Source organism: Somniosus microcephalus, unplaced genomic scaffold (genome assembly GCF_052327205.1).
Source record: "Somniosus microcephalus isolate GS21.2 unplaced genomic scaffold, FLI_Smic_1.0 scaffold4, whole genome shotgun sequence".
NCBI lineage: Eukaryota > Metazoa > Chordata > Chondrichthyes > Squaliformes > Somniosidae > Somniosus > Somniosus microcephalus.
Window position 1 is genome coordinate 2,667,305 of NW_028225191.1, and position 15,573 is coordinate 2,682,877.

The window sequence follows — 15,573 nt, forward strand, 5'->3', positions numbered from 1 at the left end:
CTCCTGAATGGGGCGAACTCCACCTGGAGGCGACGCTGTTCCAGACCCATAGCAGTTCCTGGTAAAAGACAGGCAGCTCCCGCAGGTAGGCACGCGTATGGCCCAATTCCACAAACAGGAGCTGCGTGTCATAATTGAGGCCGTGCAGCTGGCGGAAGAAATACGTCACCAGCGCACACCGTCTCAGAGGATTCTCCACGTACACGTATCTCTGCAGCGTCTGAAGATGGAAAGTCGCCACCCGGGTGCGAAGGCACACCAGTGCCTGACCGCCCTCCCTAAGCGGGAGACTCAGAACCGCGGCAGAGACCCAGTGCTTCCTTTTGTCCCAGAAGAAGTCGATGAGCTTCTTCTGCATCTTGGCCACAAACACAGGGGGAGCGACCAGGTCCGGACCAGATGGTGAGACAAGTGTAATGCAGCAGAGGGCGCTCTTCTGAGTTTGGGGCTCAGGCATTTTTTAAAATTAATATTGAACAATTTATTTACAGTTAATGACATTACAGAGCCCAGGTCTCAGCTCTTTGTACAAAGTCACAAGCCATCATTCCCTACAAGGCAGGGGTCTCACACACAATTATATAAACACGAGTACTAAACACAATAAGCTTGATCCCAGTAGTCACTTTAATTGCTCTCTCCCAGAGTGAGTTTGTCAAACAGTTCCTCTCCCAGGCCATTCTCAGGGGGTTCCCAGTCTCTTCAAGTTGGTGATGTGATCTCCAAGCTTCTTGATCATCTTCGCCTGTTCATCCAAATAGTGGGTCTCCAGGAAGTCACACAGATGAGGGTCGGCGCTCCCAGTGGAGAGTTTGTGCAGATCCAGCAGACTCTGGTTGACATTCTTCTCCATCTGCAGAGCTCTCGACATCGCCTCCAGACCATTGCTCCACTCATCCTGCTCTGGTTTCTTGATGGCCGCCAAGATGATTTGGCCTCCGTGCCGATTCTGGAACTTCCTCAGTTTCTCAGCGTGCTCCTGTTCCTCGTGTGACTGCTCCTTGAAGAACTTGGCAAAGTGACGCAGGGCAACGTCATCCCGGCCAAAGGAGAAGGACTGTCGATTTTTCAAATGGCTCTCCCTCCTTCCAAACACATGTTGTTGGTTTCTCTTTGTCTCCCCTCTCACTCTCCTGCAATGGAGGCCATTTGGAGAGGCAGTGATGGAATTGGCTTCCCTCTGGTCTTTCCCTCTCCTCTCCTCTTCTCTCTCTCTTGGCACCTCAGTAGCAGCAACAGTAGTGGTGGTCTCCACTCTGCCCTCTGTCTCTCTGGCTCCTCCTCTTCCTCCTGGTCACAGAGAGCGACCAATCCTCTCCTCCCCTCTCCTTGCTGAGACGGCTCGAGGCAGTTGTTCCTCTTTTGACTGGCTGATTAACAAATCAACTGTAACTTAAGAAAACATCAAACAAAACTAACAAGTCAAATCAAGACACTAATATAATATCAAATCAAGATATTGTTGGCCAGGGTGATGATGCACTCCAGTCCCCACGGCGCCCACCTGTCACGGAAGGCCTCTTTGTGTGCCGGCAGACACCACGTGCTCCATCTCCAGGGCCACCCGGGCGCGAACATAGCCGCAGAAGAGAGGCAGGCAATTGGGCCAAACAACCCCCTCGACCACCCGCTGCCTGGACCTCGTAATGACTATTTTCACCAGGCCCAGGAGCAGTTCCACGAGGAGGTCCATCAACCTGCCCACTCCCCTCCGCACCGGGTGACCAACTGGTACCACAACATGACAGCCACCAGCTGGTTTATGACCAGCGCTCGACCCCTGTAGGACAACACTCGGAGCAGTCCTGTCCAGCGTCCTATGTGAGCTGTGACTTTGGCCTCCAGCTCTTGCCAGTTCGCTGGCCAGGCACCCTCAGCGGGGCTGAGGTAGACTCCCAAGTAGAGGAGGTGTGTTGTGCTCCAGGCGAAGGGCCTGAACTCCTCCGGCAGGCAGTCCACCTGCCACTGACCCACCTGGAGCCCGGAGCATTTCTCCCAGTTGATCCTGGCGGAGGATGCGTCCGAGTAAATCTGCTGGCATTCTCGCATCCTCCGCAAGTCGATGGGATCCGTGACCATGAGGAGCACATCATCGGTGTAAGCCGAGGGGACGACCTCCATGCCCGGCCCTTGCAGAGCCAGTCCCGTCAAACTCTTCCGCAAGAGGTGCAGGAAAGGCTCCACGCAGATGGCGTATAACTGACCGGACATGGGGCATCCCTGACGCACCCTCCTCCCGAAGCGAAGGGACGCCATCAAAGACCCGTTAACTTTAATCAGACACTCCGCGGTGGCGTACAGAAGTTGGATCCGGGCGGCAAAATGCGTCCCGAACCCAAATGCACGCAGAGTCCGGAAGAGATACTCGTGATCCACCCTGTCGAATGCCTTCTCCTGATCCAGGGAAAGGAAGGCGACTGACCGACCAGCCCTCTGGGAATGGTGGGACAGATGCTGAGACAAGTGGAATGCAGCAGAGGGCGCTCTTCTGAGTTTGGGGCTCAGGCCTGTTCGTGGAGCAGTGCAGAGGGAACTTTACTCTGCACTGGGCTTTACTCCCTCAGCACTGCACTGGAGGGGCAGCACAGAGTTTTAGACTCGAGTCTCTGGAGTGGGACTTCAACCCACAACCTTCTGACTCAGAGGGGAGAGTGCTGCCGCCTGAGCCACGGCTGACGCTCTGTATCTAACCCGTGCTGTACCTGCCCTGGGAGTGTTTGATGGGACAGTGTAGAAGGAGCTTCACTCTGTATCTAACCCGTGCTGCACCTGCCCTGGGAGTGTTTGACAGGACAGTGTAGAGGGAGCTTTACTCTGTATCTAACCCGTGCTGTACCTGCCCTGGGAGTGTTTGATGGGACAATGTAGAGGGAGCTTTACTCTGTATCTAACCCGTGCTGTACCTGCCCTGGGAGTGTTTGATGGGACAGTTTAGAGGGAGCTTTACTCTGTATCTAACCCGTGCTGTACCTGCCCTGGGAGTGTTTGATGGGACAGCGTAGAGGGAGCTTTACTCTGTATCTAACCCGTGCTGTACCTGCCCTCGGAGTGTTTGATGGGACAATGTAGAGGGAGCTTTACTCTGTATTTAACCTGTGCTGTACCTGCCCTCATGAGCAAATTTGGCTAGGGTAAATAAAATCAGAGAGTTAAATGCGTGGCTCAGAGACTGGTGTGGGAGAAATGGGTTTTGCTTCTTGGGACACTGACACCAGTGCTGGGACAGGAGAGAGCTGTTCCGTTGGGACAGACTTCACTTGGCCAGTGCTGGGACTAGAGTCCTGGTGAATCGAATAACTAGGGCTGTAGAGAGGGCTTTAAACTAATTAGTGGGGGGGAGGTTTCAAGAGAGCGAAAAATTAAAATGTTAGCGGAGAAGGCAATAGAGCAAGGTAGCAGTGGGGGAATTAAAAACCAGAGTGTGTCAGGAAGGGACAGAATATATAAAGATAAAGGTAAAGTAGTAAAGGGGGTAAAAGCAGGAATAAATTGTCACAAAACATAATTAAAAGTTCTTTATCTGAATGCACGCAGCATTCGTAACAAAATTGACGCGTTGACGGTACAAATATCTACACATGGGTATGATCTGGTGGCCATTATGGAGACATGGTTGCAGGGTGACCATGACTGGGAACTAAACATCCAGGGGTGTTTGATTATTAGGAAGGACAGACAGGAAGGAAAAGGAGGTGGGGTGGCTGTGTTAATAAAGGATGGAATCACTGCAATAGTGAGAAATGATATTGGGTCAAAGGATCAGGATAGTGAAACGGTTTGGGTGGAAATAAGGAATAATAAGGGGAAAAAGTCACTAGTGGGCGTAGTCTATAGGCCTCCTAACAGCTGCAACTCTATTGGTCGGAGTATAAATCAGGAAATAGTTGGGGCTTGTAATAAGGGAACAGCTATAATCATGGGAGATTTTAACTTTCATATTGACTGGACAAATCAAATTGGGCAGGGCAGCCTTGAAGAAGAGTTCATAGAGTGCATTAGGGACGGGTTCCTTGAGCAGTATGTTACTGAACCAACCAGGGGGCAGGCAATCTTAGATTTGGTCCTGGGTAATGAGACAGGATTAATAAAAAATGTCCTAGTAAAGGATCCCCTTGGAATGTGTGACCATAACATGGTTGAATTCCAAATTCAGTTGGAGGGTGAGAGAGTTGGATCTCAAACCAGCGTACTAGGCTTAAATAAAGGAGACTATGGAGGTATGAGAGCAGAGTTGACTAAAGTGGACTGTGAAAATAGATTAAGGTGTAAGATGGTACATGAACAGTGGTGTACATTCAAGGAGATATTTCACAACTTTCAAGAAAAATATATTCCACTGAGGAAAAAGGGGCATAAAAGAAAAGACAGCCATCCGTGGCTAAGTAAAGTAATAAAGGATAGTATCCGACTGAAAACAAGGGCATATAAAGTAGCCAAATCTAGTGGGAGGATAGAAGATTGGGAAGCATTTAAAAGCCAGCAAAGAATAACTAAAAGATTAATTAAGAAAGGGAAGATAGATTATGAAAGTAAACTAGCAAAAAATATAAAAACAGATAGTAAGAGTTTCTACAGTTATATAAAAAGAAAAAGGGTGGCTAAAGTGAATGTTGGTCCCTTAGAGGACGAGACTGGGAAATTAGTAGTGGGGAACATGGAGATGGCAAATACGCTGAACAAATATTTTGTATCAGTCTTTACAGTAGAGGACACTAAAAATATCCCAATACTGGACAAACAGGGGGCTATGGGGGGGGGGGGGGAGCTAAACACGAATAAAATCACTAAGGAGGTGGTACTCGGTAAGATAATGGGACTTAAGGCAGATAAGTCCCCTGGACCTGATGGCTTGCATCCTAGGGTCTTGAGAGAAGTAGTGATAGGGATTGCGGATGCATTGGTGGTAATTTTCCAAAACTCCCTGGATTCAGGAAAGGTCCCAGCAGATTGGAAAACTGCTAATGTAACGCCCTTATTTAAAAAGGGAGGTAGACAAAAGGCTGGAAACTATAGACCAGTTAGCCTAACATCTGTGGTTGGTAAAATGTTGGAGTCCATTATTAAGGAAGCAGTAACAGGATATTTGGATAAGCATAATTTAATCAGACAGTCAGCATGGTTTTATGAAGGGGAAATCATGTTTGACAAATTTGCTCGTATTCTTTGAGGACGTAACAAACAGGGTGGATAAAGGGGAACCAGTGGATGTGGTGTATTTGGACTTCAAAAAGGCATTTGACAAGGTGCCACACAAAAGATTACTGCACAAGATAACAAATCACGGGATTGGAGGTAATATACTGGCATGGGTGGAAGATTGGCTATCTAACAGAAAACAGAGAGTTGGGATAAATGGTTCATTTTCGGGTTGGCAATCAGTAACTGGTGGTGTTCCGCAGGGGTCAGTGCTGGGACCCCAACTCTTTACAATCTATATTAACAATTTGGAGGAGGGGACCAACTGCAACGTATCCAAATTTGCCGACAATACAAAGATGGGAGGGAAAGCAGTGAGTGAGGAGGACATAAATAACCTGCAAAAGGACATAGACAGGCTAAGTGAGTGGGCAGAAATTTGGCAGATGGAGTATAAGGGCAGCATGGTGGCATAGTGGTTAGCACTGTTGCCTCACAGCGCCAGGGACCCGGGTTCGAATCCGGCCTCGGGCGACTGTCTGTGTGGAGTTTGCACATTCTCCCCGTGTTTGCGTGGGTTTCCTCCGGGTGCTCCGGTTTCCTCCCACAGTCCAAATATGTGCGGGTTAGGTTGATTGGCTATGATAAATTGACCCTTAGTGTTAGGGGGATTAAATATGTGGGGTTACGGGAATAGGGTGGGATATGTGTTGGTGTAGGGGTTACGGGGATCGGGTGGGATATGCGTCGGTGCAGGCTCGATGGGCCGAAATGGCCTCTATCTGCACTGTGGGGTTTCTGTGTGATTCTGTGTTTCTGTGTAATGTTGGAAAGTGTGAGGTTATGCACTTTGGCAGAAAAAATCGAAGAGCAAGTTATTATCTAAATGGAGAGAAACTGCAAAGTGCTACAGTACAAAGGGATCTGGGGGTCCTGGTGTATGAAACACAGAAGGTTAGTATGCAGGTACAGCAGGTGATCAGGAAGGCCAATGGAATCTTGGCTTTTATTGCAAGGGTGATGGAGTATAAAAGCAGGGAAGTCTTGCTTCAGTTATACAGGGTACTGGTGAGGCCACACCTGGAATATTGCGTACAGTTTTGCTTTCCATATTTAAGAAAACATATACTTGCTCTCGAAGTAGTTCTGAGAAGGTTCACTTGGTTGATTCCGGAGATGAGGGGGTTAACTTATGAGGAAAGGTTGAGTAGGTTGGGCCTCTACTCATTGGAATTCAGAAGAATGAGAGGCGATCTTATCGAAACATATAAGATTGTGAGGGGGCTTGATCGGGTGGATGCGGTGAGGATGTTTGCACTGAGGGGTGAGACTCGAACTAGGGGGCATAATCTTAGAATAAGGGGCTGCCCTTTCAAAACTGAGATGAGGAGAAACTTCTTCACTCAGAGGGTAGTAAATCTATGGAATTTGCTACCTCAGAGAGCTGTGGAAGCTGCGACATTAAATAAATTTAAAACAGAGATAGAGAGTTTCCTAACTGATAAGGGAATTAGGGGTTACGGGGAGTGGGCAGGGAAGTGGACGTGAGTCTAGGTTCGGATCAGCCATGATCCTATTGAATGGCGGAGCAGGCCCAAGGGGCCGTATGGCCTACTCCTGCTCCTACTTCTTATGTTCTTATGTTTGGACCCGTCTGTTGACCGCCTCCTGAACTCTTGCTAATTCAGGGAATTTAGTCCATCTGTGACCAGACTATAACATCAAGCCCATCTGGCTATCACACCTATACGGTCCGTGAGGTTATTATCAGATTCACACCCAGACGTTGTGCCTTCACTTGTCTGGCACTTCATCCCATAACATGGGTACAGGGGCTCAGTAATGTTTCATTCATCAGAAAAAGACAAAGTACAACAACATACTGGTCAGATTAACAGAATCTCATCATAGTTATGGGGCCATCAATATAATAGTCATTAATAAATCCAGGAGGGAATTCAGGAGAAACTTCTTTACCCAGAGAGTGATGAGAATGGGGAACTCACTCCCACAAGGAGTAGTTGAGGTGAACGACATAGATGTATTTAAGGAGAAGCCAGATAAACATAGGAGGATATGTCGGAGGAGGCTCGCGTGGAGCATAAACCCCGGCATGGACCAGTTGGGCCGAATGGCCTGTTTCTGTGCTGTACATTCGATGTAATGACATGAACAGTCCACCGGCGCGCTCGAGGCCTTCCGTGACCGGTGGGTACCGGAGGGATTGGCGTGCATCATTACCACCGAAAATAGAATTTTAATTTCATTTAAGTTTCCTTTAAACTTTTTTTGTTATGTTACAGGTTTTATTGGTTGTGATGGTTGACTTTTAATAGGCAATTGCCTGTGATAAGGAGAAAAACAAAAATAACATTAACAGTCAAATCAAGGGAATCATCAGCACAACAGATTGAAAGATTAAACAGCAGTACAAGAATTTATAAAACATTCATCCATTCCACGTTCATGTCTCCCCAGCTGTCTACAGGACCCTGCGCTAAAGAACAGTCTGAACTCGCTGGTGACTCAGCAGGTCATTGGAGCTTTTAAAGCTCTTCCCACAGTCAGAACATATAAACGGCCTCTCATCAGTGTGAACAAGCTGGTGTGCCAGCAGGTTGTTGGACTGCAAGAATCCCTTCCCACACACAGAGCAGGGCCTGGACAGAGTAGATGCAGGAAGGATGTTTCTGATAGCTGGGGATTCCAGAACCAGGGGTCATAGTCTAAGGATAAGGGGGTAAGCCATTTAGGACTGAAATGAGGAGGAATTTCTTCACCCAGAGAGTGGTGAACCTGTGGAATTCTCTGCCACAGAGGGCGGTGGAGGCCAGTTCATTAAATATATTCAAGAAAGAGTTGGATATATTTCTTAAGGCTAAAGGGATCAAGGGATATGGGGAGAAGGCAGGAACAGGGTACTGAATTTGAATGATCGGCCATGATCTCATTGAATGGCGGAGCAGGCTCGAAGGGCCGAATGGCCGACTCCTGCTCCTATCTTCTATGTTTCTATGTTTTCTATGTTACCAAGCAATTGCATTGTGTTTGTATTGAACTTGGAGAATAAGGGGAGTCGAAATGTCTGCTAAGAACCAGTAAAGCCAATATTAAGAATTGAATGAAGAATCTTCGGTAAGAATGACATCAAATGGAAACCATTGCTGTCATTGATTTTACGATGGTTTTTGGAACACTTAAAGGTAGAGAAATAATTATGCATGCAATAGTTGAATTGACAGTAAAATAGAAAGCATTCGAAAGCGGTATCAATAAAGACAATTAGCTGACATCAGCAGAGAACATCAAAGAAGAAACCACTGCCAAAAGGGTATAAAAATAAGACCCTTTTAACAGAAAGTCAGAACACGTTGAACGGGCAAAGCATTTCTCAACTTTCCAGAGGCATCTCTGTAAGTCTTTAACTGAGTCTCGGGAAGTCAGATTGATTTTGGTGGATGTTCTGGATTTAGAAATAAGTAAGAAATAAGAAATGTAACAAAGTAAAGATTTGAAAATAAGGATCTCTGAGAAATAAGGAATGTAAGCTAATTGTATTTTGATTTGTTAATGTTGCGACTGATTCATAGATACATAGAAGATAGGAGCAGGAGTAGGCCATTCGGCCCTTCGTGCCTGCTCCGCCATTTAATGAGATCATGGCTGATCCTTTAATTCAGTATCCCGTCCCCGCCTTCTCTCCGTAACCCTTAACCCCTTTTGCCCGTAGAAATATATCTAATTCCCTCTTAAATATATTTAATGAGCTGGCGTACACTGCCCTCTGTGGCAATGAGTTCCACAGGTTCACCACTCTCTGAGTGAAGAAATTCCCCCTCATCTCTGTCCTAAATGGTTTAGCCCTTATCCTTAAATTATGTCCTCTAGTTCTGTTCTCACCCGCCAAGGGAAACATTCCTTCTGCATCCAGTCTGTCTAGACCTGTCAGAATTTTATACACTTCTATGAGGTCCCCTCTCAATCTTCTAAACTCCAGTGTGTACATCCCTAAACTACATAGTCTCTCCTCATAGGTCATTCCCGCCATTCCTGGTATCAGCCTGGTGAATCGCCGCTGCACCCCCTCCATGGCAAGAACATCCTTCCTCAGATGAGGCGACCAAAACTGTACACAGTACTCGAGGTGTGGTCTCACCAGTGCCCTGTACAGCTGCAGCAAGGTATCCCTGTTCCTGTATTCTAACCCTTTTGCTATGAAGGCCAGCATACCGTTTGCCTTCTTGACCGCCTGTTGCACCTGCATGCTCGCCTTCAGTGACTGGTGTACAAGAACACCCAGGTCTCTCTGTACTTCCCCCTCTCCCAATCTATTGCCATTTAAATAATAATTTGCCCTCCCGTTCCTGCACCCAAGGTGGATAACTTCGCACTTGTCCACATTATAGTGCATCTGCCATTTATCCGCCCAATCGCCCAGTCTGTCCAAATCGCTCTGGAGCTTCCTGGTCTCTTCCTCTGAGCCCACCCCACCTCCTAGTTTAGTGTCGTCTGCAAATTTGGAAATGCTGCATCCGACTCCCTGATCCAGGTCATTAATGTAAATTGTGAACAGCTGGGGGCCCAGGACAGATCCCTGTGGTACCCCACTTGTTACTGCCTGCCATTCAGAAAATGAGCCGTTTATTCCAACTCTCTGTTTTCTATCTGACAGCCAGTTCCCTATCCACGCCAAAACTTTCCCCTTTATCCCATGAGCCTCAATTTTCCATGCTAATCTTTTATGTGGGACCTTATCGAAGGCCTTTTGGAAGTCCAGGTACACCACATCTACTGGCTCTCCCCCATCTATTCTACCAGTTACTCCCTCAAAAAATTCCAATAGATTAGTCAAGCACGATTTACCCTTTGTAAATCCATGTTGACTCTGTCCTATCCTGTCCCCATTTGCTAAGTGCTCCGCTATTTCATCCTTAATGATGGACTCCAGCATTTTGCCCACAACTGATGTAAGGCTTACAGGTCTGTAATTACCTGCTTTTTCCCTACCCCCCTTTTTGAATAGTGGGGTAACGTTAGCTACCCTCCAATCCATCGGCACTGTTCCCGAGTCTAATGAATTCTGAAAAATCATCCTTAGTGCATCCGCTATCTCTAGGGCCACCTCCTTCAGTACCCTAGGATGCATGTTATCAGGCCCTGGGGATTTGTCCACCTTCAATCCCTTTAGCTTCCTTAACACCATATCCTTAGAGATATTGATTTGCGTCAGTTCCTCCTTTGCCAATGTCCCTATTTTTCCCGATATCCCAGGGAGGTTTTTTGTGTCTTCCTTCGTAAAGACTGACCCAAAGTATGCATTTAGTTGATCTGCCATTTCCTTATTTCCCATTATATATTCCCCCGTATCTGACTGCAATGGACCAACTTTGGTTTTCACCAGTCTTTTCCTTTTGATATATTTATAAAAGCTTTTGGAGTTAGTTTTTATATTTTCCGCCAGCTTGTTTTCGTAAGCTATTTTGCCCCTCTTGATCATGCCCTTTGCCCTCCTTTGCTCTATCTTAAACTGTTCCCAATCTTCCGCTCTGGCGCTTTTTTTGGCTATTTTATACGCCCTATCTTTGGATTTTATGCTGTCTCTAATTTCCCCTGTTATCCACGGTTGAGTCACCTTTTTAGATTTCCTTTTATGCCAGATTGGTATAAACAATTTTTGCAATTTTGTCATTCTATCTTTAAATGTTTGCCATTGTTTATCTACCTCCAGTCCTCTCAGGAACGTTGTCCAATCAGACCTACTCAGTTCCCGTCTCATGGCATCATAATTCAGATGTTAACTGAATGTCAGCTCTTAAATAAAACTATATACTTTTAGAATAGTCTCAAAGAGTAATTCTGTATAGACTCGTGAACCCACAAAATCTGTACACAATTTTGTAAGGAGTTGCAGAATTCTGGGGGGTATTCCAGACCCTCATAATATCCAGAAGGTTACATAAGAAATAGGAGCAGGAGTAGGCCAATCAGCCCCTCGAGCCTGCTCCGCCATTCAATAAGATCATGGCTGATCTGATCCTAACCGCCAATCCACTATCACAGAACCATCTCCTGAATCTATCAGAATTAGACACACGAAATAGGAGCAGGATCAGGCTACAGTCTAGTTCAACATATTAAAAGTACTATCCGGAGGATGGTAACATCTTTAGTCATTCCATTCCTTTAGGGAGAGATAGTCTGAACCTTTAGACCCATTTAAGCATCTTATGTAATTCGGCTATCTCCAAGTTAAATTGAGAGTGAACGTCTGGGGAATACGCCTGATCTGGGACAGCCCAAAAGGGCTAGGACAGTAATTATCCCTTCAGACGGGGCCTCAGTTCAACGTCGCATCTGAAAGATGGCACCTCTGACAGAGCAGCTCTCCCTCAATACTGCCCTGGAATGTGAGCCTAGATTAAGTGCTCAAGTTTCCAGAGTGGGACTCAAACCCACGACCTTCTGACTCTAGAGGTGAGAGTGTCACCCACTGAGACGAGGCTGACCCCTCTTAAACTCCAGCCTAGTTACTGGGGTTATCAGCATCTTCAAACCGCCCCCGCCCCCCCCAACCCCATAATTGCCATTATTAACACAGAACAGTCCTTCATGTGATTAACAGCAGAATGGGACCAGTGCACTCAGGTGTGAAATCGCTGGTGTCTCAGCAGGTCAGATGAACTGGTGAATCCCTTTTCACACACGGAGCAGGGGAACGGCCTCTTCCCGGTGTGGGTGAACTGGTGATTCCGAAGATTGGATGAGTGCGTAAACCGCTTCCCGCAGTGAGAGCAGCTGAACGGCCTCTCCCCGGTGTGGATGCGTCAATGCTGCTTCAGGCCCTTGGAGCATTTGAAACTCTTGTCGCAGTCGGAACATTTAAACGGCCTCTCGTTAGTGTGAACCAGCTGGTGTTCCCGCAGAGAGGTGAGACGAGTGAATCCTTTCCCGCACTCGGAGCAGGTGAATGGCCTCTCGTCAGTGTGAACCAGCTGGTGTCTCAGCAGGGTGGAGGAGAGAGTGAATCCCTTCCCACACACAGAGCAGGTGAACTGCCTCTCCCCAGTGTGAACTCGCTGGTGTTTGGTCAGAGCCCCGGAGATTTTAAAACTCTTCCCACAGTCAGAACATGTAAACGGTCTCTCATCAGTGTGAACAAGCTGGTGTCTCAGCAATTTGGATGAAACAGAGAATCCCTTCCCACACACAGAGCAGGGAAATGGCCTCTCCTCGGTGTGAACTCGCTGGTGTGTGGTCAGATCCACGGAGCATTGAAAGCTCTTCCCACAGTCAGAACATTTAAACGGCCTCTCATCAGTGTGAAGTAGATGGTGTCGCTCCAGGTCTGTGGAGCTTTTAAAGCTCTTTTGACACACAGAACATTTAAAGGCTCTCAAATCAGTGTGAACAAGCTGGTGTCTCAGCAATTTGGATGAAACAGAGAATCCCTTCCCACACACAGAGCAGGGAAATGGCCTCTCCCCAGTGTGAACTCGCTGGTGTTCCTTCAGAACCCCGGAGCTTTTAAAACTCTTCCCGCAGTCAGAACATTTAAACGCTCTCTCATCAGAGTGAGCTTGCTGGTGTCTCAGCAGGTGGGATGGATGAACAAATCCCTTCCCACACACGGAGCAGGTGAACGGACTGTCCCCGGTGTGCCTGCGCCGATGAACATCTGACGCAGATGGGGAACTGAATCTCTTCCCGCTGTCCCCACCTTTACCCGGTTTCTCCCCGGTGTGACGGTGCACGTGTCTCGCCAAGGCAGGCAATCGGCTGAAGGCGAGTCCACACACGGAACACGTGTGCGGTTTGTCTGCGCTGTGATCGCTGCTCTCTCCTTCCATGTGAAAAGGCCGATGATATTCAGGTCCTGATGAATCGAGTGACTCTGTCAAATCTTCACGTCGTGTTTGTTCTGAGCTTCCTGTCTGTAAATGCTCCATTTCTAAAACCCTGTAAAAGGAGTGTAGAAAGTAGTAAGAGGGAGAATGTTGTCTCATGTCGCTCTTTCCCAGCTCAGGGGCAGCGAAGCTGATTTTCAGGCTCCAGTTGCTGTCCCCAGGTGAGAGCAGCTCAGTCAGCACAGAGCTGGAGCTGGACTCTTGGAGAGGGGCCGCAGGCAGCACAGAGCTGGAGCTGGAATCTGGGAGAGGGGCCGCAGGCAGCACAGAGCTGGGGCTGGAATCTGGGAGAGGGGCAGCAGGCAGCACAGAGCTGGAGCTGGAATCTGGGAGAGGGGCCGCAGGCAGCACAGAGCTGGGGCTGGAATCTGGGAGAGGGGCAGCAGGCAGCACAGAGCTGGAGCTGGAATCTGGGAGAGGGGCCGCAGGCAGCACAGAGCTGGGGCTGGAATCTGGGAGAGGGGCAGCAGGCAGCACAGAGCTGGAGCTGGAATCTGGGAGAGGGGCCGCAGGCAGCACAGAGCTGGGGCTGGAATCTGGGAGAGGGGCCGCAGGCAGCGGGCCTGGCAAAGGGGCAATCACTGATTGAATAATAAACAGGGGTAAGGGGACACTAACCTCACATCAGATATATCTATAGCTTAAGTAGATAGATTTTAAGCCAAACGATGGGACCGATGGCTGCAATTCCTGTGCCATGCGGGAACTCCAGGATGCTTCACGTGTCCTGGTGAACCGCGTGTGCAGGAAGCGCCTCCCATGGCTGGAACTCGAGCTTAGGGTCTCTGAGCTTGGGGAGCGGCTGGAGTCACTGCCGGGCAGATGGGAGGCTGAGAGTTTCCTGGAGCGCACGTTCCAGGAGGTGGTCACCCCGCAGCCACAGAGGCTTCGTGGGAATTGTAACTGGGTGGCCACCCAGCAGGGTTTGAGGCGGCAAGGCAGTGCAGGAATCCCCCGGGAGTTTTCAGTGCTGAATCCCGGTGAGGGTGACGACACCTCGGGGGGAGTGCAGTCCAGAGCGCATCCACTGCACTGTGGGGCAAGGCCAATTTCAGTGGGATGAGAATGGATCTGGCCCGGGTAAATTGGAATCAAAGATTGGCAGGAAAAACTGTAGAGGAACAATGGGCTGCCTTTAAAGAGGAAATAATTTGGGTACAGTCGAGGTACATTCCCACTAAGGGGAAATGTAGGGCAACTAAAGTCAGAGCTCCCTGGATGATGAAAGAGATAGAGAGTAAGATGAAGCAGAAAAAGAGCGTGTATGACAGATGTCAGGTCGAGAATACATCTGAGAATCAGGCTAAATATAGAAAGTTCAGAGGAGAAGTGAAAAAGAAAATACGAGGGGCAAAGAGAGAGCATGAGAATAGAATGGCAGATAACATAAAAGGTAATCCAAAAGTCTTCTATAGGCAGATAAATAGTAAACGGGTAGTAAGAGGAGGGGTGGGGCCGATTAGGGAACAAAAAGGAGACCTACGCATGGAGGCAGAGGGTAAGGCCGAGGTACTAAATCAGTACTTTGCATCTGTCTTCACCAAGGAAGAAGATGCTGCCATAGACATAGTGAAGGAGGAGGTAGAGGAGATACTGGATGGGATAAAATTGATAAAGATGAGGTACTAGAAAGGCTGGCTGTACTTAAAGTAGATAAGTCACCAGGACCGGATGGGAAGCATCCTAGTACGCTGAGCGAAGTGAAGGAAGAAATTGCGGAGGTACTGGCCATAACCTTCCAAATCCTCATTAGAAACTGGGGTGGTGCCAGAGGACTGGAGAATTGCAAATGTCACACCCTTGTTCAAAAAAGGGTGTAAGGACAAACCCAGCAACCACGGGCCAGTCAGTTTGACTTCGGGAGTGGGGAAGCTTTTAGAAACAAAAATCAGGGACAAAATTAACAGTGTGGATTAATTAAGGAAAGCCAGCACGGATTTGTTAAAGGCAAATCGTGTTTAACCAACTTGATGGAGTTTTTTGATGAGGTAACAGCGAGGGTTGATGAGGGCATTGCGGTTGACGTGGTGTGCATGGATTTCCAAGGCATTCGACAAAGTGACACATAATAGGCTTACCAGCAAAGTTGAAGCCCATGGAGTAAAAGGGACAGTGGCTGCATGGATAGGGAATTGGCTAAGTGACAGGAAACAGTGAGTAGTGGTGAACGGTTGTTTTTCAGACTGGAGGAAGGTACACAGTGGGGTTTCTCAGGGGTCGGTGCGAGGACCACTGCTTTTCTTGATCTATATTAAAGACTTGGATGTGGGTGTACAAGGCACAATTTCAAAATTTGCAGATGACACAGAACTTGGAAGTATAGTGAACAGTGAGGAAGATAGTGATAGACTTCAAGTGGACATAGACAGGCTGGTGGAATGGGCGGACACGTGACAGATAAAATTTAATGCAGAAAAATGTGAAGTGATACATTTTGGTAGAAAGAATGAGGAAAGGAAATCTAAACTAAAGGGTACAACCCTAAAGTGGGTGCATGAACAGAGAGAGCTGGGGGTATATGTGCACAAATCAT

The 15,573-nt window shown here is 47.8% G+C and overlaps 1 pseudogene; it reads right to left on the reverse strand.

Annotated features, from left to right (window-relative positions):
* Window positions 1–466: 466 nt before the first annotated feature.
* On the reverse strand, window positions 467–7,371 carry LOC147084054 (ferritin heavy chain B pseudogene; annotated as a pseudogene).
* Window positions 7,372–15,573: the final 8,202 nt, after the last annotated feature.